Genomic DNA, 22,405 nt, shown 5'->3' on the forward strand with positions numbered 1-22,405 from the left:
CACAATAGAAGCACCAAACGTTTTCTCATGTTCGAACTCACTTAGCTCCGACATGATGCACTCACATGTACAGAGAACACAGATCTGACCACGACAGACATTTGCAACGTACTGAGGTCATTGCATCGGTGCCGTTCGTACTCAAATACAACTACGTGTTCCGCAGGCTTGTCTGGTATCACAATTTATACCAGGCATGCATTTCTCGCAGTGTTTCCTTCCTTTTGTTCAACCGCTGAACCTCACAGCGGCAGAAAAGAAAAAAATACTGAGAATATGACAGACTCGAAGGAAGGACCGAAATACTAGGAACAAAATTATGAAGACTGGCAATAGCTAAAAAATTTAAATATGTAGGTAAAGTAATACAACCAAATGCGTTGTTCTGAGAAACTAACTTGGATTCGTTAGTCAGCCGGGTCGGGATTTTCTCCACTAGGGGACTCGGTATTGTGTTGTCTTGACGTTCATATCGTTACAGTTAACATTACACCATTAAGATGGCTGTATGGTGCATATGCCCAAAGAAGTTATGCATAAAAAACTCCTGCTCTATAACACTGTCATTCGCCAAGAATGTCTTTATGCTTCAAAATACACTCCTGGAAATGGAAAAAAGAACACATTGACACCGGTGTGTCAGACCCACCATACTTGCTCCGTACACTGCGAGAGGGCTGTACAGGCAATGATCACACGCACGGCACAGAGGACACACCAGGAACCGCGGTGTTGGCCGTCGAATGGCGCTAGCTGCGCAGTATTTGTGCACCGCCGCCGTCAGTGTCAGCCAGTTTGCCGTGGCATACGGAGCTCCATCGCAGTCTTTAACACTGGTAGCATGCCCCGACAGCGTGGACGTGAACCGTGTGTGCAGTTGACGGACTTTGAGCGAGGGCGTATAGTGGGCATGCGGGAGGCCGGGTGGTCGTACCGCCGAATAGCTCAAACGTGGGGCGTGAGGTCTCCACAGTACATCGATGTTGTCGCCAGTGGTCGGCGGAAGGTGCACGTGCCCGTCGACCTGGGACCGGACCGCAGAGACGCACGGATGCACGCCAAGACCGTAGGATCCTACGCAGTGCCGTAGGGGACCGCACCGCCACTTCCCAGCAAATTAGGGACACTGTTGCTCCTGGGGTATCGGCGAGGACCATTCGCAACCGTCTCCATGAAGCTGGGCTACGGTCCCGCACACCGTTAGGCCGTCTTCCGCTCACGTCCCAACATCGTGCACCCCGCCTCCAGTGGAGTCACGACAGGCGTGAATGGAGGGACGAATGGAGACGTGTCGTCTCCAGCGATGAGAGTCACTTCTGCCTTGGTGCCAATGATGATCGTATGCGTGTTTGGCGCCGTGCAGGTGAGCGCCACAATCAGGACTGCATACGACCGATGCACACAGGGCCAACACCCGGCATCATGGTGTGGGGAGCGATCTCCTACACTGGCCGTACACCTCTGGTGATCGTCGAGGGGACACTGAATAGTGCACAGTACATCCAAACCGTCATCGAACCCATCGTTTTACCATTCCTAGCCCGGCAAGGGAACTTGCTGTTCCAACAGGACAATGCACGTCCGCATGTATCCCGTGCCACCCAACGTTCTCTAGAAGGTGTAAGTCAACTACCCTGGCCAGCAAGATCTCCGGATCGGTCCCCCATTGAGCATGTTTGGGACTGGAAGAAGCGTCGTCTCACACGGTCTGCACGTCCAGCACGAACGCTGGTCCAACTGAGGCGCCAGGTGGAAATGGCATGGCAAGCCGTTCCACAGGACTACATCCAGCATCTGTACGATCGTCTCCATGGGAGAATAGCAGCATGCATTGCTGCGAAAGGTGGATATACACTGTACTAGTGCCGACATTGTGCATGCTCTGTTGCCTGTGTCTATGTGCCTGTGGTTCTGTCAGTGTGATCATGTGATGTATCTGACCCCAGGAATGTGTCAATAAAGTTTCCCCTTCCTGGGACAATGAATTCACGGTGTTCTTATTTCAATTTCCAGGAGTGTACCTTTCTTTAGGTGCAACTAAACAACTAGCTGAATTATGAATTGAGGAGAGAAAAACAATCAGGGTAATCTTGGGACCTTTAAGTGATAACGGGAAATGGAAATTAAAAAAAGTAATAAAAAGGAAGAGAAGAGTTGTATTCTACGAAAACACCTAAAATGCTAGATAAGTAAATAATGACAAGAAGATATTTTAGATTTTTTATAGAAATAATATCAATGACGTGTCTCAAAGAAGTTAAGGGGAGTTTGGAACGGCCTATCCCCGACAATGTTAAATTTGCTGACTTGGCTTCCCTGTATTTCAGGAACCACTGCAGCCATTGACATGCATGAACCTTTTACAGGACATTAAACTGTATGTTCTAAGCCTACTGAACTACAATAATTGCATTTCAGCCACTGTTTTGGGAAATACAATTTTTTAATTACACGTTTAAAATTTTGTGTACTTTTCTGTACGTTATCCTAAATTATTTTAATTACACATAACATTATGTTCTTCTTTTAGTTCAGTATTCTCGGGATATGTATGTTATTACTGCCTGAAAATTTGAATACTCTAATCGAAGTGGTTTCTGAGATTTAGGGAAAAATGCAACAGAAAATGTAAATTTTCAGGAACGGCTAGAAAAGTTTCAAAAGACTGTAACTCACTTAACAAGTGTATAATTTTTTGGTTTAAGTCACTCAGAAGCACCCTGCACCATAGTTTATATGATTCTCTTGATCTTTTTCTTAGTTTTTTCTTCTTTCTTCTTTCTGGACTCGTTAGTGGCCAACAGTGGTTCATACTCTGCTTTATCAAAGCGAATCTTGTCCATCCGTTCAAGTTCTCTGGACCATCATCAAAAGCAATAACAGTGTCATTGACGCCCCATTTTAGTGTCTTCATTCCAACAAAAACATTTATTGATTAGCGAGTTCATATTAGATTAATGAACGACTCATTGGGATTTTGACTCTCACCGTGTAGACACTTCTTCAGTACGAAATTAGAATTATATATTAATATCTTCAGCTGCTGAGTGGCGTCGATATATATCAACGGGGACAGGTGAAAATGTGTGCCCCGACCGGGACTCGAACCCGGGATCTCTTGCTTACATGGCAAACGGTCTATCCATCTTTTTTTTAGATCTCATTTTGTTCTATATTGTTTATGGAATTTGTTCGGGGCGGACGTTCCATACACCTGTTCAGGCTGTTCATTGATCCGTTCACTCAGTTTTCTTTTTATTACAGAGGGTAGCTATCCCTCTGACCGAACACGCTGAGCTACCGTGCCGGCTATCCATCTGAGCCACCGTGGGCACAGAGGATAGTGCGACTGCAGGGAGTATCTCGCGCACGCTTCCGGCGAGACCCACAGTCTGAAAAAGTGATTCAAATGACTCTGAGCACTATGGGACTTAACTTCTGAGGTCATCGGTCCCCTAGCTTAGAACTACTTAAACCTAACTATCGTAGGGACATCATACACATCCACGCCCGAGGCAGGATTTGAACCTGCGACCGTAGCGGTCGCGCGGTTCCAGACTGAAGCTCCTAGAGCTGCTCGGCCACTCTGGTCGGCCCACATTCTCACCTTATATGTCCACACACTACGTTCGTAGTGTCGCTATCCAAGACACTAGTGGCCGACATTCTTACCAAATCCCGTAAGAGTTCGGGTTATATGTGTGCATTCGCACAGAAGAAGATCATGGCCGGTTATTGCCAGAACTATACACCTACATGAATATGCAGTCTGTTCTTTCGGACATATGATGGACGCCGGGCTTCCGCCAGCGCACCATTGCAGGAGAAAAACAGGTACTCCGCTTCGTGGGAGTGAAAGTGCAGGTATAAACTACTGTCGCCTGCAGCAGACGCAAGCACGACGAAGCGCCACTAGGAAATTCTTTTGAAGCTGACAGTCGAGCAGGGGAGGGTGGGGAGAGACGTGAGAGTGATATTGAAAAAGTGACACACGCGAAGTCTCCAACCAACTGGGTGCCTCTGACTTCTTACGCCGCAGTCGGGGCGGGATACTTGGAACAGAGGTCACTTCCTTGCTAGCTGTTGCCTGCACATTTCCAGTTAGGTCGTATTTTGCCTCAGGTAGCCACTTCTTGCATGACTGACATGCGTTTGCTTAAACGCCTCAAGCTCTCCCGCTCTCAGGAACTTTCAGAAATCGAAATAGTTTATGTTTTATTATTCAAATTATGAAACACTGCCCCAGCAACGTTTCTTTTATGCATAGCATGACGCGTTTCAGAAATTTCTTCCCATATTAAAGTGCAAGTCTACGCGTTGGTTCGATATATGATGTATGCGTGCGTGTTCTTCTGATTCTCTAGTCGTTAATAATTTTTTGTGGTCTTTGTGCATTTAGTAGCATAAACTAAGAAATGTTTGGACGCTAATGATATAAAACAGTTTTGTTGTGCATCTACTTACAAGTACTTTGCCTCCTTAATTGCGCAGACACGAACCAAAACTCTAAACTGAACGGTTACGCCGTAAAGCTAAATTTATTAATAAACTAACTTGACCTTTCACTTTGACACAATTAAGACAGGTACTGCATTGAAAGTATTTTGACTTCTTTTGCGTACATGCATAAATTACAAACTTTTTTACTTGTGTAAAATAAAAAGTTTGTGAAAAATAATTAGACTATAGATTGTTTTCTTCGTGGTTGCTTTAAGGAGTGAACTGGTTGCCGGTCGGAGGTTTCCGTTTCTCCGGTTCTCAGAGACCGGCAGGCAAAGTCGGAGGAAACTGCTACAACTCGCCATGAAGACTCCGTCTCTCTTTTGGCAGCTACAGTATTCACAGTTGCCATAAGATTTCCAGGAAACACTTTCAGAATGAGAAGGTTGAACAACAGTGGCGGTGTGTTATCTTCTGACTGACAAGCTGGACACTTGAGAAAAGTCTTGAGCACACAAGCTGACGTCGAAATATTGCGCGTCGTTCGGTAGGTGATAGTAACAGATTCGCCAAGTACTGTTAATTTGCGAAGAAATCACTATGCACTGTATTGCTAACCACAATAATAGTTTTTATGTCGGAGGATCGAACATAGAATAAAATTCTTAGACGATATTTGGCATCTTTTTTATAAGAGAAATTTTTTATACTTGATAACTGCGATTACAAGTTGTATCTCCTCTGCACTTCAAATTACGTCTGTATGCAAACTTATCTGAACCCCTCCCCAAAAACAATCTCCAATAGCCATTTCTTATCTCCACCAACAGCAAAAAAATAACGGCTAGGTGTTTTTTTTTCCACGGCAAAGAGCGTTGTCGACACAGCAAAGAGCGTTGCCGTCTCAATTACGGTAATATATATCGTCTCTGGAACTCGCAGCTGGAATATTACAGTAATATTACATTAGGTAGGGACATTACCAGTCACACTGATCGTTTGCTCAAAATTGAAACATGGTGCGAAGTTATTTATAATATTAGCTTCCAGAGAGTTTGGGTGCAGTTAAGTGTCACACACATGGTGTTGAAAGAGAAAGGTGGGAAAAACGTAGTAAACAGAAGTTCTTATTCAGAGGTAATCATTGGAGGCCTGATCACAACTATCTACTGTTTCACGAGTTGAAGAATTCCCAGAGTTTCTGTGGCTGTGACGGTATGAAAGAACAGACACTACATATTCACATAACTGATTCGCCTCGATGAAAAATGAATCCACAATCTTCAGTGCGGAAGCACAATGCCATTCGACCGCCTGCGGTAATCTAAAATTAGCTATCATGGACATGGACGGAGAATGCGAATAGGTGGGAATGAGGGACCGGCTGGACAGTGTACCGAGATAGTCTGTGCTTTGCACCAAACACTGTGTCGGTATGGCACAGTGGTTAACGCAGCTATAAACTCTGCAGAAGACCCCGGGTTTGGGCTCCCGTCCAGTACACATTTTCAGTCATCGCCGTTGATACCGCATAAAGTCCTGTTGCAGGTGATATCATTATTCCTTTCCCCATTCCTTCCTCGTCCCTTCACCCTCAAATTACATACACACATGGAAGTTGCAAGGGGACATGTACAGACCATACAGCGGTGCTCAAGCTGCTGCTTTAACTTGGCCACTGCACTTCGTGCGAATCCAGAGATGTGTGAACGTACGTTATCATGCGGCAGATTCATTTTTGCAGTGAGCACTCTTGGCCGTTTCCTCTTGATGGACTTGGGTAGGCTACTGATTGTCTGACAAAACACATCACTGTTAATAGTTTGTCCATGCTCAAGAAATTCAGCCAGTATAGAACCTTGGACTTCGAAAAGAGATGGTGAGAATCACCTTGCTTGACGAGGGCACAGCTTTGAATTGTTTAGGGGGAGGTGCTGAGGTTGCATTCGCGACTCTAGATGTCTCATATTACCCAAAGCGCCATACGGAATGTTCAAGCGGTTTTGGTTGTTACGACGTTTCATAACTTTGCGTCTAAACACCCCTTATGTTTATGTAGATACGGTAGTTACATAGGGCAAACATTTGAAGAAATTCAAGCAACTTGTCATTATGAAGTTTTTCTCCTTTGACTATATCAAAATTTTCTGAAAAATAGCACTGACCTACATGGGTTGTTCAAAAAGAAACGAGCCGGAGGCATAATTAGAGAAACCAGTACCTGTATGTTAGAAGTATTGACCCTGGCTTTTGAGACACTTATCCCACAGTGACACATAGCGGTGAATGGCTGTCTCATAAAATTCCCGGGGCTGCGATGTTAACCGGTTCACACGTACAGCTGGACGTCGTCCTCTGAGGTGAATCGTTTGCCACTCAGATCATTTTCAAGGGGACCAAAAATGGCGTAATCACAGGGAGAGAGGTCTGAACTGTATGGAGGGTGGCCGAGAACCTCCCATTTGAATTTCTGCAGGAGTGCCGCGACTGTGTTGGGCGTATGAGGTTTTGCATTGTCGTGGAGCAGAATATCCCCACTGGTGAGACTGCCTGGTCTTTTTGATTTGATCGCTTGGCGAAGGACGGTCACGGTTTGAGAGGACCGCAGGACATTCACTGTTGTTCCGTGCTGCAGGAAGTGAGCCAGAAGGGGGACATATTTGGTCCCCTTAAAAAGGCTCTGAGGGGAAAACGATTCACCTCGGGCGGCGACGTCCAGCTGTACGTAACCAGCCCCGGGAATTTCATGAGACAGCTATTCACCGCCTTGTGTCACAGTGCAACAAGTATCTCAACAGCCAGGCTCAATACTTTTAACAAACAGGCACTGGTTTCTGTAATTATGCCTCCGGCTACTTTCTCTTTGAACGCCCCTAATACTATCACTTCTTCACATTTTGATTTTAGGCTTTAAGTAGTTTGATTGGTGGTTTACGTGTGTGTAAATTTACACGCCAATGAAGCAGACACAATAACTGTAAGTAGATACATGAATAAAACTGTTTTCTAACATAAGCGTCCAAAAAAATTTCATGATCTATATTTTCCGACTGCAGTGAAACAAAAAATGGAAGACTGTAGGACAAGAGAAGCAGAACGAACATATCACATACTATATTAATGTAAATAGTTTCCAGAGAAAAAGGAAAATTTTCCTTAAATATATCATGCAATGCACGATATAATGTAACTTGTGCAGCGTTGTATTGTTTACAACATTAATGACACAGCTGTAAGCATTCCAATGAAGGAAATAAAGTTCACAGTTTATACAGATAACCTGCAATGTAAAGAAAAGTACATTACCACAATTCTAATTACATATAAATCACAAAAATTAAAAGGAAATACTGAAAGTGCAAAGAAAACGGAAAGAAAAGAAGAAAAGGAACAACCACGGGAAAGTTTTTCCACGTTATATACAAGCTGAATCAACAAACAGAAAAGGAGACTTAGAACTAACTTTATTATGAACTCAAAGTTGCAGCCTGATAACACTACACAGCAGAGAAAATAACGGTCTCCTACTATATTTTATGTACCAGACCCGCACACCAGCTTGTGGGCGGGATTTGATTCGTCTCTCTCCCAGTTGTCCAGTGTCCATAGTCTAACCACTGCGTGATCTCCATAGGTCGAGCGACTGCATCAATACTAGACGCAAATGCTGTTCAATAAATTTCTTCAGTTTCCAATTTTTTTTCATTGATTCCTTATAAAATTATTACACTCCTGGAAATTGAAATAAGAACACCGTGAATTCATTGTCCCAGGAGGGGGAAACTTTATGGACACATTCCTGGGGTCAGATACATCACATGATCGCACTGACAGAACCACAGGCACATAGACACAGGCAACAGAGCATGCACAATGTCGGCACTAGTACAGTGTATACCCACCTTTCGCAGCAATGCAGGCTGCTATTCTCCCATGGAGACGATCGTAGAGATGCTGGATGTATTCCTGTGGAATGGCTTGCCATGCCATTTCCACCTGGCGCCTCAGTTAGACCAGCGTTCGTGCTGGACGTGCAGACCGCGTGAGACGATGCTTCATCCAGTCCCAAACATGCTCAATGGGGGACAGATCCGGAGATCTTGCTGGCCAGGGTAGTTGACTTACACCTTCTAGAGCACGTTGGGTGGCACGGGATACATGCGGACGTGCATTGTCCTGTTGGAACAGCAAGTTCCCTTGCCGGTCTAGGAATGGTAGAACGATGGGTTCGATGACGGTTTGGATGTACCGTGCGCTATTCAGTGTCCCCTCGACGATCACCACAGGTGTACGGCCAGTGTAGGAGATCGCTCCCCACACCATGATGCCGGGTGTTGGCCCTGTGTGCCTCGGTCGTATGCAGTCCTGATTGTGGCACTCACCTGCACGGCGCCAAACACGCTTACGACCATCATTGGCACCAAGGCAGAAGCGACTCTCATCGCTGAAGACGACACGTCTCCATTCGTCCCTCCATTCACGCCTGTCGCGACACCACTGGAGGTGGGCTGCACGATGTTGGGGCGTGAGCGGAAGACGGCGTAACGGTGTGCGGGACCGTAGCCCAGCTTCATGGAGACGGTTGCGAATGGTCCTCGCCGATACCCCAGGAGCAACAGTGTCCCTAATTTGCTGGGAAGTGGCGGTGTGGTCCCCTACGGCACTGCGTAGGATCCTACGGTCTTGGCGTGCATCCGTGCGTCGCTGCGGTCCGGTCCCAGGTCGACGGGCACGTGCACCTTCCGCCGACCAATGGCGACAACAGCGATGTACTGTGGAGACCTCACGCCCCACGTGTTGAGCAATTTCGCGGTACGTCCACCCGGCCTCCCGCATGCCCACTATACGCCGTCGCTCAAAGTCCGTCAACTGCACATACGGTTCACGTCCACGCTGTCGCGGCATGCTACCAGTGTTAAAGACTGCGATGGAGCTCCGTATGCCACGGCAAGCTGGCTGACACTGACGGCGGCGGTGCACAAATGCTGCGCAGCTAGCGCCATTTGACGGCCAACACCGCGGTTCCTGGTGTGTCCGCTGTGTCGTGCGTGTGATCATTGCTTGTACAGCCCTCTCGCAGTGTTCGGAGCAAGTATGGTGGGTCTGACACACCAGTGTCAATGTGTTCTTTTTTCCATTTCCAGGAGTGTATTATTGTGGTAGGTGAAGGGTAAGTGCGAAATTTAGACCTTCATCACATCTTACAAACACAATTTTTGTAATTCCAATCTCGTTTTCAGTTTTGTGGGTGTGTGTAACGTATAAGAAGTTGTTACTTGCATTTCCTGTTGTATTTATTCAGAGACTTGAGGTTGTGTTTTGTGCAAAGTTTGTAAGTACATTGAGCTCTAAACAATTAAATGCCGTATAATACATTAAAGCTATTTGGAATATTGTGTTAAATCTTCAGTTATAGCATTTTATGTGAAAAAACATTGTATACATTTTTAAAACTTGTTATATGATGTGTGGGCTGTTAAGCCATAATTCAGTGGTCGTGCACCGTCTTGTGTACCTCGAAACGGATGACGTCTTCTACAGTGGAATACGTCATATTTTCTAAATAGCTCAGTTTCTTTAATGTATCAACAATTTTACCGGGCTTGGAAATGAAAATAATGTGTCAATTTCCAGTTGCTTCTTTTTCAAAATGTGTATGACTTGCAACTTGCTTTTGATAATACTTCTACTCGATTTGATTTCACTTAGTGTTATTGGTTAGTAGGATAATAATGGAATAGATAAAAGGTAATACTGATAAGATTTTCTTCACTAGAAAACTTCTAAATTTCAGTGTAATATTTGTTCCTAGGTACATAATCATTTTGCACCTTGAAACATTTTTTCACATTCAGAGAAACCTTACCTTTCTACACTAATTTGTAATTACGGAAAAAAATTCAGCACACAGAAAGGTAAATGCCATCATCTGAAAACGGATTAAGAAAATGTATGAAACAACTGTTGTAGGGCAGGCAGAGGCGAAAGTCCAAAAGGTCTTCAAAGATACTACAATACGTCGTACTTGTTTCCAAAGAGTATGCAAACAATCACTTGTGTTCTGTTTTAGTGGATTATATTGTTATTTACATTAAACTGTCATTTATAACTGGTACTGGCAATAGCAAAGACTATATATATCAACAATTATGTTTCACATTCTACATCTACACTTTTTTGGTCAAGTGTTGAGACAAACGTATGAAGAATCGCATTTGTTTCTGAATTATCTATGTTTATTACATCGAAAAGAAACGTATGAAAAAATTGCTCGAATTCAGTATCTGCATTGTGAAAATGAATATTTTCTGCTGACCATTTGTAGTGTACTATCACAACACTCGAAAACAGAAATAAATAAATGATTGCTTGTATAATACATTTAATTTCAACGGTTTCAGACTGTTACACACTTAAATGGTAAAAATTAGTCTCAGTCTCACTGTGTGGGACAAATGCAGAAGCTAATAACAAATTAAAAAACAAGTGGAAATAAATTGTGAAACGTGACGAGCTGTACATGAAAACGTTTAATTATTTAAATAATTATAAACAACGCTGCTCGTCTGTATTTGTGATTAATATTCATTCATTAGTAGAGTAAGCTGAATTTGTTTCTGAGAATGATTAATTGCGGAATGAGAATGTGAGCTGTATTCGACTGTCATGATTTTGATATTTAAAAGGTCAAACGGTACTTCTGTGGACGATTTGTAAACGCAGCACCTGTGGGAGTCAGCTGTCTGTTGCTGCTGTCCCACTTGATCTTCGATGCGGACACTGTGCAGCTTATTTGCAAACTCGTATGACATGGTTAATTAACGAATTACCCATTCGTGAAATGGAACGTGGGTTTGCACCATCTGTAATATTGCCATCTGTATTATTGTTTGATGTTTGTTCTCATGTAATGGTTTAGTGAAATGTGTCGACCATCATGATGTCCCAGCTCAGAGAGAACGATTTCTTTGTCGCGGTTTTATTCTCTGGGTTGCGTTGAAACGACTTCCATGATGTGGTGAAAGAATTAGGTAATTGTATAGATAGCAGGGAAGAGGGGAACGGAGGAGAAGAGAAACAGTTGAAACGTCTCAGTCAGAAACGTTTTATGTAGTCTCGTTTGTGTCACATTGGTATGTGGAATTATCGGGCACATTTATTGGCTCAACCTGCGATAAAACTGAGCAGTGAGACATGTTTATCTCTTTCTAAATTAACTGAACGTTGCATATAACCTATATTCAGCATATAACCTGTGTTCTGCATCTCTCTAAAAGTATATAAATAAGCATGTTTGCGTTCCCACGCAACCCTTAAATGAAAATAGGCTTAGTGAGCTAATTTACTGACATGTTCAGCATCCCGCTTTGAAATAACTCTAATAGCAAGAATAGGTGAATTCATAACATCTACATCTACATGACTACTCTGCAATTCACATTTAAGTGCTTGGCAGAGGGTTCATCGAACCACAATCATACTATCTCTCTACTATTCCACTCCCGAACAGCGAGCGGGAAAAACGAACACCTAAACCTTCTCTGTTCGAGCTCTGATTTCTCTTATTTTATTTTGATGATCATTCCTACCTATGTAGGTTGGGCTCAACAAAATATTTTCGCATTCGGAAGAGAAAGTTGGTGACTGAAATTTCGTAAAAAGTTCTCGCCGCGATGATTTTTCGTCTTTGCTGTAATGACTTCCATCCCAACTCGTGTATCATATCTGCCACACTCTCTCCCCTATTACGTGATAATACAAAACGAGCTGCCCTTTTTTGCACCCTTTCGATGTCCTCCGTCAATCCCACCTGGTAAGGATCCCACACTGTGCAGCAATATTCTAACAGAGGACGAACGAGTGTAGTGTAAGCTGTCTCTTTAGTGGACTTGTTGTATCTTCTAAGTGTCCTGCCAATGAAACGCAACCTTTGGCTCGCCTTCCCGACAATATTATCTATGTGGTCCTTCCAACTGAAGTTGTTCGTAATTTTAACACCCAGGTACTTAGTTGAATTGACAGCCTTGAGAATTGTACTATTTATCGAGTAATCGAATTCCAACGGATTTCTTTTGGAACTCATGTGGATCATCTCACACTTTTCGTTATTTAGCGTCAACTGCCACCTGACACACCATACAGCAATCTTTTCTAAATCGCTTTGCAACTGTTACTGGTCTTCGGATGACCTTACTAGACGGTAAATTACAGCATCGCCTGCTAACAGTCTAAGAGAACTGCTCAGATTGTCACCCAGGTCATTTATATAGATCAGGAACAGTAGAGGTCCCAGGACGCTTCCCTGGGGAACACCTGATATAACTTCAGTTTTACTCAATGATTTGCCGTCTATTACTACGAACTGCGGCCTTCCTGACAGGAAGTCACGAATCCAGTCGCACAACTGAGACGATACCCCATAGCTCCGCAGCTTGATTAGAAGTTTCAGTAGAACATCAACATGTGTCTCCCAGTTCATTCTTTCATCAATGGACACATCTAAAAATATGGCATACTTTGCCTTAGCTAGAGACTTCTATTCTAGCTCTATATTTATCAATAGTGTTATACCATTTGCTTTATATAACTCAGTGTGTTGTGTTTTATTAAAATTTAATTAAGAGTTCATTTGCAGACAATCACTAAATTTCCTGAAAGAGATTATTTACAATTCCCTCAGCTAATTCTTGTTTGTTGGGTGTCATTACTGTAGTTATATCATCAGCATAAACAACTAGATTTGTGTCTCCTTGACTACAGAGAGGAAATCATTAATGTACATTAAGAACAATAAGGGACCCAAGACCTAACACTGTGGGATCCCATTCTTAACATCTCCCTACTCAGAAGGATCTGCTGATGTTTCTGCATTATGTAAACTGTTTGTTTCAACCTTCTGCACTCTTCCAACTGAATATGAATTAAACCATTTGTACACTGAGCCACTCATACGACAATACTTAAGGGGACCACACCGTGGTTCAGGTCGAAAAAAATCGATTTTCGGTTTTCGTCTTATTTCGATAGATTAAGGTTTTATTTAAGTACTCTGAAAAGGATTTTGTTGAAAAAAAATTTTTTCGAGCATTTAAAGTGCATTATCCTACCATGTGTACTTATGTGCCGTGCCCACTGTCGACCCACCCACTGTCAACTCTAAGCCATATGGAGAAGCCATTATTATCAAAATAGAATGTGTAGGCCATGTTTAAAAACGTTTGAGAACAAGGCTGAAAAAACTAACTGTTCATATGGGAGGAAAAAATTTGGAAGATGGAAAATTGTTGACTGGACAGGGTCAGTTAACTAAAACTGAAATAGAAAACTTGCAGGTATACTATGGGCAAGCAATTAGGAGAAATCAAGAAAATCTGCAGGCCATGACGAGAGTTGTTTGGACCATAATCTTTCATAAGTCGTCTACTGATGATAAGCCATGTCATGGTTTGTGTCCATCAGGAGAAAATTCGTGGTCGAAATACAATAGGCCTCAGGCAACTGGAGAATCTTATTCTCACCAGCACTCTCTTTCTGCTGCTGTTATTACAGCAATTAAACTTATTTTCAGAGACTTGGCTCATCCTGACCTTATAAGGAAATGCCTGCATGGGCAGACACAGAACCCAAATGAATGTTTCAACAGCGTAATCTGGAACCGTATTCCTAAAACTGTATTTGTAGGCATGCATACAATGAAAATAGGAGTTCATGATGCTGTTATTACATTCCATTGTGGTAATATTGGAAAGGGTTGTGTACTGAAAAAGCTGGGAATTAATCCTGGTGAAAATATGATCACTGGGTTGCACCACTGCGATAAAATGAGGATAATATGGGCAAGAAAGCAAGAAAAACATCCAGGAAGGTGAAAAAGAAGCTGGAAGACCTGCTAGAGGCCAAAGAAGGCCCATCATAAGCAGCAGGACAGCTTTTATTAACTGTAAGTAACAAATTTCAAAAGTTTTTCTTTAAAGTCAATTTCCCACAAACTGAAATTATCAGTACATATGCCGCATTGTATCAGGAACTATCATAGATAAATGAATGAAATTTTCAGAGACTCTGCATAACATAAAAAGCCACCTCTGGTACTACATTCATTAACATTACCCCATTAGGAAGTCCACAAAAATATTTTCTGCAGAAAAAATTTAATATTTTTTGTTAATAAATTTAAAAATGTATTTCTTAAAAACTATAAAATGGATAAAGTAGATTTTAGTACAGTTAACTCTATTAGCATCATGTAACATACAGTAAAAATATTAAGGTTCTACATCAAATAGTTTTTTTTAGAAATGGGTCAAATACTTGCCTAAATTAACATTGGTTAGACAGGCAGGGTGTCTAAAGTCTTTCAGAGTTCACAGAAAATGCGAATGGGTGATGTTGGGTTATTCAGACCATTTAGTATTTGATCAGTGAAAATATATATAGCATTTTCTCTTGAAAAACCGTACTGAAAACTAAACTGACATTTTGTTAGTACTTTATTTTCAAAAACATATTAAGCTACTCATTAATACATTAGTTTTTGAAGAATTTTGGATAAAGATCTCAGAACTGGGATTGGGCAGTAGTTGTTGGTGTCAGGTTGTATAACCCTTTCCATGGAATGGTTTAACATAGAATATTCAAGTCCAACAGGAAAAATTCCTTGTTTCAGTGAGCTGTTACATATATGGGTAAGAATTCGACTTATCTTTTGGTAACAAGCTTTTAGTACTCTGTTGGAAATACCATCAGTTACATGTGAGCTTTTACTTTTGAATGAGCTTACATTTTTCCTAATTCTGGATAGAGAGGTGGGTTGAAATTCAATTTAATCACATTTCATAATTATTGCCTCTTCCATAAATAGCCTTGCCTTTTTAATAGACATCTGGATCCTATTTTCTCTGCAACATTTAAAAAGAGATTATTAAACATATTTTCAACTTCTGAGTTTTTATTAATAAATATTTCATTCAGTTACATGACAATACAGTGTCTCTGTGGTCTTGGTTGCCAGTTTTCTCTTTCAACAATATTCCACACTGTTTCCATTTTCATTATCATAGGTGCTAATCTCAGATACAATACATATAGTTATGGACTTTTTAACAGCTCATAACTTTCCTTAATACAGTAGAGTAGTTCTATAATACTTGACTGTATCTGGGTCATTATCCGCTCTTGCTGTTATATAGGTTTCATTGTTCCGTTTACAAGACATTTTCATGCCTCTAGTCATCCACGATTTTTACATGGTGTCTTGCAGATACATCTCACTGTTTTCTTAGGGAAAGTGTTTTGAAATATACTCACAAACGTATAATGAAATAAGTTACTTTTAAATTAGCATCAGGTTCCCTTACACCTCATCCAAATCTAACTGCTGTATGCTTTATCTAAAATTTGCAGTTGTTAAGTGATCAACTGTATGCACCATTTTCGAAAACTGTTTCGCTTACTGTACAGAGCTATGTTGTATACTATAACTAGCTGTGCTTCATTATCAGAAAGACCATTCTTAACATAATAAATGTATTTTCTTAGATTTATCTTGGTATATGAAAATATTAAGTATCGGAGTGCTGCTGACCTGTACTACTCGAGTAGGATAACTGTAAAATTGAAAGAACTGAGAAATACTTCGTAGTCGTTAGAAACTATAAGACTCTTTCAGAAAGCTTACATTGAAATCCCCATGAGTAATAATATGCTTACCTCTGTGTGACAGATAGCACAACAAACAAACCAACTTTTTCAGAAGCAGCTGAATTCTTCCCAATCCTGACTTGCAAACAGTTACAAACACAAAAGTACCATCATTTAGTTTAAGCTCACACATATTTTCTTCTGTATGTTGCCCTGCAGAAAATTTGTTAGTTTATAAATATTTCACACTATGACAACATTTAACTTAAATGACAACTCTCCCTTTTCCTTATTGTCTCTAATTGCATGTGCTGAAAGCTTATATCAACTTACATTTACCTTTTCCTTATCTGTGACACTACGATGTTCAGATGTGTATAATACATCTATTACATCCTCAGTTTTTAAACCTTCCAAACAAACAAGAAACTCATCTGCTTTGCTTTTTAATCCACTGATATGCTGATGCGATATACTTACATCATTTTTAACTGTACTTTTATGAGAATCCAGTGATATTTTTATTTCTTTAGTATCTGACTCTCTGAGCTTCTCATTAAGGTTAATGCCTCTCAGTATTGAGTCACTGGATACTGATCATAACCTAAAAAGGTGGTACACCCATGAGTTTCAGTACTCACTTCCGCATCCTTAACGATTTTGCTAAGGACCCAGCCAATACCCTCCCCTTTTCTACGGAGGTGTGAGCGACGTCTAGTGAAATCCCACCTACCAATAGCTTCAACAGGAACCAAACCCATGTCTGGCCCAGTAGCTGTCCAAATTAGTCAATCTAACTCCATGTTGACCTTCCTTACAGAGCTTCCTTCTGGGGCTGATCATACCACGCGAAAGCATGCACCAAGCCTACATTTGTACAGTTCATTCCAGAAGCTACTTTTATCAGGTCACTCTCAATATTGTATGGCTATCAATACTGTTTACTGCTCCACATACTATCACAACATGTTCCTGCTTTGTAAAGCCGTTGCACAACGATACTACATCTTCTATCACTTTACTAAGACATGCACTGGACATGGAAAAGTTTGTGACTTGGTACCTGGTGAAACGCCCCCTTAGGAAAATTTATGAATGACTATGCTGATAAACCTCTTACATTATTTGCTTTTCAAACAGCTGAGAAAAAACCGAACGTACTGAGACATTTCTCTCTTTACTTATTCTGATCATCAATAAACTGACATACAATATTTTTAGCGCAACGCAATCTGACTTTCAATAATTCCTGCAAAAGAATGGCCCTGACTAACAATAACCTATAACTTTCATGAATCAGTTACCTCACAAAAATATTCGTTACTCGAACTACTACAATACACCGAGTACCAATACTGCCAGCTAAATAAAAGATTCTAACTACTGAAGGCACTAACTACTGATAGGCATAGTCAGCAAATGAAAGATTTTGATAGAGAACAAACAATGTACTTACCTTAACAATGTTCCAAAGTCGTCATATATATCAGTTCATGACATCCAGTCATACAAATTTACTCTCTCTGATGGACTCACGTCTAGATCATCCGCTCTCAAAACTCTGCCATTTCTCTCTCCACATCCACCACTGCTGGCGGCTCACCTCCAACTGCCCAACACTAGAATAGCAAATTCCAACAACGCAAACCAGCCACAGACTGTACACAGCTTAGTCAGTTATTTTCATATAGAGCGCTACATGCGTTACCAACATAAAAACGTAAACAGCTTACTTACACTGGCACCTAACTTTTCCCGTAAAATATGGCCCGCAACTCCGCTATGACTACATTCTGGAACGAGAGCTTTCCTTCTATATCTACTTTTTTCGAAACAGTTAGTTTTCAAATAAAAGCCGCTGGGTTTTAATTACACTTACCTCCACCTGAGCCTCTTCCTTACTTAAGTGAGGTTGCAAGACAAATCCATTTCCTTGTCCTCTGTGTGAAAGAGTGAGTGAATGTGGGTGTTAAATTTTTATTTCAATGGTAGGTAGTAGTGTAGTACCTTGATTTTTACTATAGTCACAATTTGACAAACTTAGCGCGTACAGGCAAAGAGAAGAGGTTTGTGCCATCTAAGTAGTCATCCGTTGGTAGTTAGGTTTCTTTGGTGAAGGGGCCCCTCTAGTCAGGTATTGGTAACTATAGAGAAAGCGCTTCAGATCTTGGCGCTGGGAGGTAGGTGAGTGCGTATCGTATACTTAAGAGTGAGATTAGAGACTTCCGCCTCGAATGGTGGTGTGAGTCTTCAGCTATCTGAGGTATTTGAATTGATTTACTTTCACAGTATTAAGCCCAAAGTTATGTTTATTTGCCAAAGTCTTTCATGTAGTAGTTGAACGTGCTGAAAGACTTCTCTTCAGTAATGGATTTTACTAAATGTTCCACTTTCCCTTTCCATTTTAATTTTTTGTTGTTGTTGTTTATGTAATTCTAAGGTCATACCATCGTCTGGAATATTGTCTGGGTCGTCGCAGCTTAGTTACTCTCCTACTGTCAACGCTGGATCGTTAACTTAATAGTGCAGTCATTGTTTTCCACATATCCTCAGAGGTAAACAACAAATCGTGCCATGACGCAGTGTGCAACAATGCACATGCCTCCGCAGAGGCCGACACCGTTGCTTAGCGTCAGTTTGAGACGAAGCGCCTGGCGAGCAACGTGAATGTATGCTGGCCGTCCTTCCTCCCTACTACCACCGGGAGTCCGCTTCCGTCAAGTGCTCCATTCTCTTTCCTTCCTCTTTCCTAAGACTTTCTTGACAACTTGGGGTACGGCACCACCTTGGCTCCGGCCCCGGACTCGCCTGCTCCGTTACCTTTGTCAGTCTCCTAAGGATGGTACCCCTTCTCTTATTTATCGTCGGGCATTTGCTGCTCTCTGCGCACAAATGAAGGATGCCACATTTATTTACACTGATGGCTCAAAAGCATCGTTTGGTGTTGGGAGTGCCTATATTTTTGGCGACTCCCCAAATCGATTTCGGCTTCCCGACCAGGGTTCAGTTTATATTACAGAGCTTTACGCTGTTCTCCAGGCTGTCCAATACAGCCGTCGCCATCAATGGATACAGTATGTTACCTGCTCAGACCCTCTCAGCTCTCTCCTCAGTCTCCAAGCTCTCTACCCTGTACAACCTCTGGTCCACCGGATTCAGGACTGCCTCCACTTGCTCCACTTGGGGGGGCGTCTCTGTGACGTTTCTCTGGATCCCAGTACACGTTGGTATCTGTGGAAATGAGGCGGCCGATATAGCGGCCAAGGCTGCAGTCTCTCTTCTTCGGCCAGTTATTCGCATGATTCCCTTCGCCAATCTACGGAATGTTTTATGTCGTCGTGTTCCTCTTTTATGGCACGCAAGTTGGTCGACACTTCCCAATAATAAATTGCGGGATGTGAAAGCTCTTCCCTGTGCTTGGACCTCTTCCTACCGAAATCGTCGGAGGAGGAGGTAATTTCAACTAGACTCCGGATAGGGCACTGTCTTTTTAGCCATCGACATCTTTTAAGCGGCGATCCTCCCCCACTCTGTCCCCACTGCCCTCAACTGTGGACGGTGAGACACCTTTTACTTGAGTGCCCCTATTTTACTCCGTTACGGGTCCATCTACAGCTGTCGCCCGATATATCTTCCATTTTAGCAGATGACACGCAATCAGCCGATCGTGTTCTCGAGTTCATTAGTGCCAATGAGATGACGTCAGTGATTTGAAGCTCTTTTTGGGGACAAACAACCCCCCTTTCTATAGTGGTTTTTTTAAGCTTTCCTTCTGTTTTTGGTTTCCTCACCTTTTTGAGTTTTGATCCCATTGCTGTTGGTTTCCAGTTTCGTTTTTTTTTTTAACTTTTCCTAAGTTACAGACCGGGCGCTAATGACCGTAGCAGTTTTGCGTCCTGAAACCATTTAAAAAAACGTGAATGTGTCCGTCCGAAGTAGCCAGCAAAATGTTAAGAAATGCAGTAAGAAATGCAGGCACTACAGAAGTCGAAAAGGTAAGTCACCGAGGAACATCTGTGTCCCACGAATCCGTGTTACCCAAGACGCTGGTGTGCAAACGACTGGCAACTTTCTGCTGGCGCATAACAAGAATTCTCACAGACATTTATTCTTAACGCATACGGATTTTCGACACTGCATTTATATTCAAGGTAATCTGATTTTGTGAACAAGTCATAGAGATTGTTTATCAAGCTTTGGCTGAGGAAGTGTGTGTTGGAAAAGTGTGAATGTTATTAATCTTGTAATTAAAAAAACGGAATACTAAAAATTACACATTCTGTTTCGAAATGTCCGTGCCAAGTGATCTCTTTATTCTCTCGTATAGATATTGTTGGCTAAGTTGAAGCTATCACTGTGGTGTCTCAAAATACGTTTTTACGGTGGTTTCCAAGAATGATTTGCTGTCGATCACGTGGGCCCCTAACGATATGTACCGAACACGCGACTCCATCGCGACAACACTACTGTGGAGGCACGAATTATGGGTGATGTTGAGTACGTTCCAGGGGAACATAGATTATCGTTTTCGGTCCTGAATAACAAAGAGTGAAAGCGTTGGAATTTGAGTGCCGACAGCCTCGTATGGCGAAATGTAATATTTCGGTTATGTAGTGCGGAAAACTGTTTGAATTTTCTTTGGGACTTCTGATTGCTTATAAGGAGGAGGAGGAGATTACTGTTTAACGTCCCGTCGACAACGAGGTCATTAGAGACAGAGCACAAGCTCGGATTAGGGAAGGATGGGGAAGGAAATCGGCCGTGCCCTTTCTAAGCAACCATCCCGGCATTTGCCTGAAGCGATTTAGGGAAATCGCGGAAAACCTAAATCAGGTTGGCCGGACGCGGGAATGAACCGTCCTCCTCCCGAATGCGAGTCCAGTGTGCTAACCACTGCGTCAGCTCGCTCGGTCTGATTGCTTGTAAATAGGACAGTGAAATTGTGTATAATGTCATGGACTCATCTTCATCAAAATTCGGAAGAAAAATACGGATACTGATTTTTCTTTGTTATTGTACTGTGCCCAATGTCACAAGAGAACGTCTGTGAGAAAGAACACATGGTTTGGCGGTTAAAAGGTATCCATTGGGAAGTGCATCAGTGTAGGTTCTTGTCGGCTAAGACATTATACTCTATATGCGACAGCATCTGAAACTCTGTTGTACGCGAACGCCGTTTCTGACTACGACTGCCGACAGGCCTGTTATGTCACAGTCACTAACGAGGGTGTTCTAGTCGGTGGGCAAAACAGTGTTGTCGGAATAGACGTATCGCTCATACCTACTACGAAAATCAGAGAGGACGACTGTTGAAAAATGAAGTGAAACCTATCTGGGTATTTGGTGGCACTTACAGAGAATCCCGCAAATGCTTTATAGATCTACTTTATTATACTGGAAAGAAAACTTCAGTCTCGCTGATAAGGCAGTTAATATTGCCGCGTTCGAAAGTGATAGGTGACGGCTTCATGTCTTACAATACCTTAAGGAAAAAATGATTTCAACATATATTTTTGAATCATTCCGTTGAAGTTTTGTCATTAGACCATCCATCTGTCTACACTCAGAACATCGAAAGCTTTTGGAAATCTGTCAAATAGTCTGTAAAAAGGGAGGGGTATCTAGGAGATAGGCTCGAACTTGACCTCTTCCGATACCTATATTACCACAACTTGAGGTAGCGTGGAAAAACTGATCCTCCTGATACTCTTCCAATATTTCTGACTGGCATAGGAAGAGTGTACACGGGTTATGGGTAAAAAGGATTGCTGCCGGAGGCTTATACAGCACTAGAAATAGTGCATTAAGAAGACGTGGCTGACGAGTAAAGTAAATAAAGTTGCTACTTTCATTTGTAATTAATTGCAACTTAGTAAACTTCCGCCTTTTGCCGTTGCCCGAGTGAGCGCTGTAAACAGTATCCATAACTCGCGTCCCCTAGAGTTACGAGGGTCACTCCAAAAGAAATGCACACTATTTTTGTAAAAATACAGTTTTCATTCTGCTTGTGTGAAAGTTTTACAGAGTGTAGATACATCCTTCCCGCTTGTTTTCAAGCTTAGTTCAACCTGTTGTCGTGAATGGCGCCGTCACAGCATGTCTTCAAGATGGCTGCTACACTTGGCGTTCGTCAGGAGCAACGTGCTGTCATAGAATTCCTGTGCTGAGAAAACGAGACAGTGGGAAACATCCACAAGAGGTTGGAAAAGGTGCATGGAGATGCTGCTGTCGATCGCAGTACAGTTAGTCGGTGGGCAAGCAGGTTACGTGATGAAAGCGGGCACGGCAATATTGAGGATTGTCCTCGCAGCGACAGCCTCGTAGT

Source organism: Schistocerca gregaria, chromosome 7 (genome assembly GCF_023897955.1).
Source record: "Schistocerca gregaria isolate iqSchGreg1 chromosome 7, iqSchGreg1.2, whole genome shotgun sequence".
Lineage (NCBI taxonomy): Eukaryota > Metazoa > Arthropoda > Insecta > Orthoptera > Acrididae > Schistocerca > Schistocerca gregaria.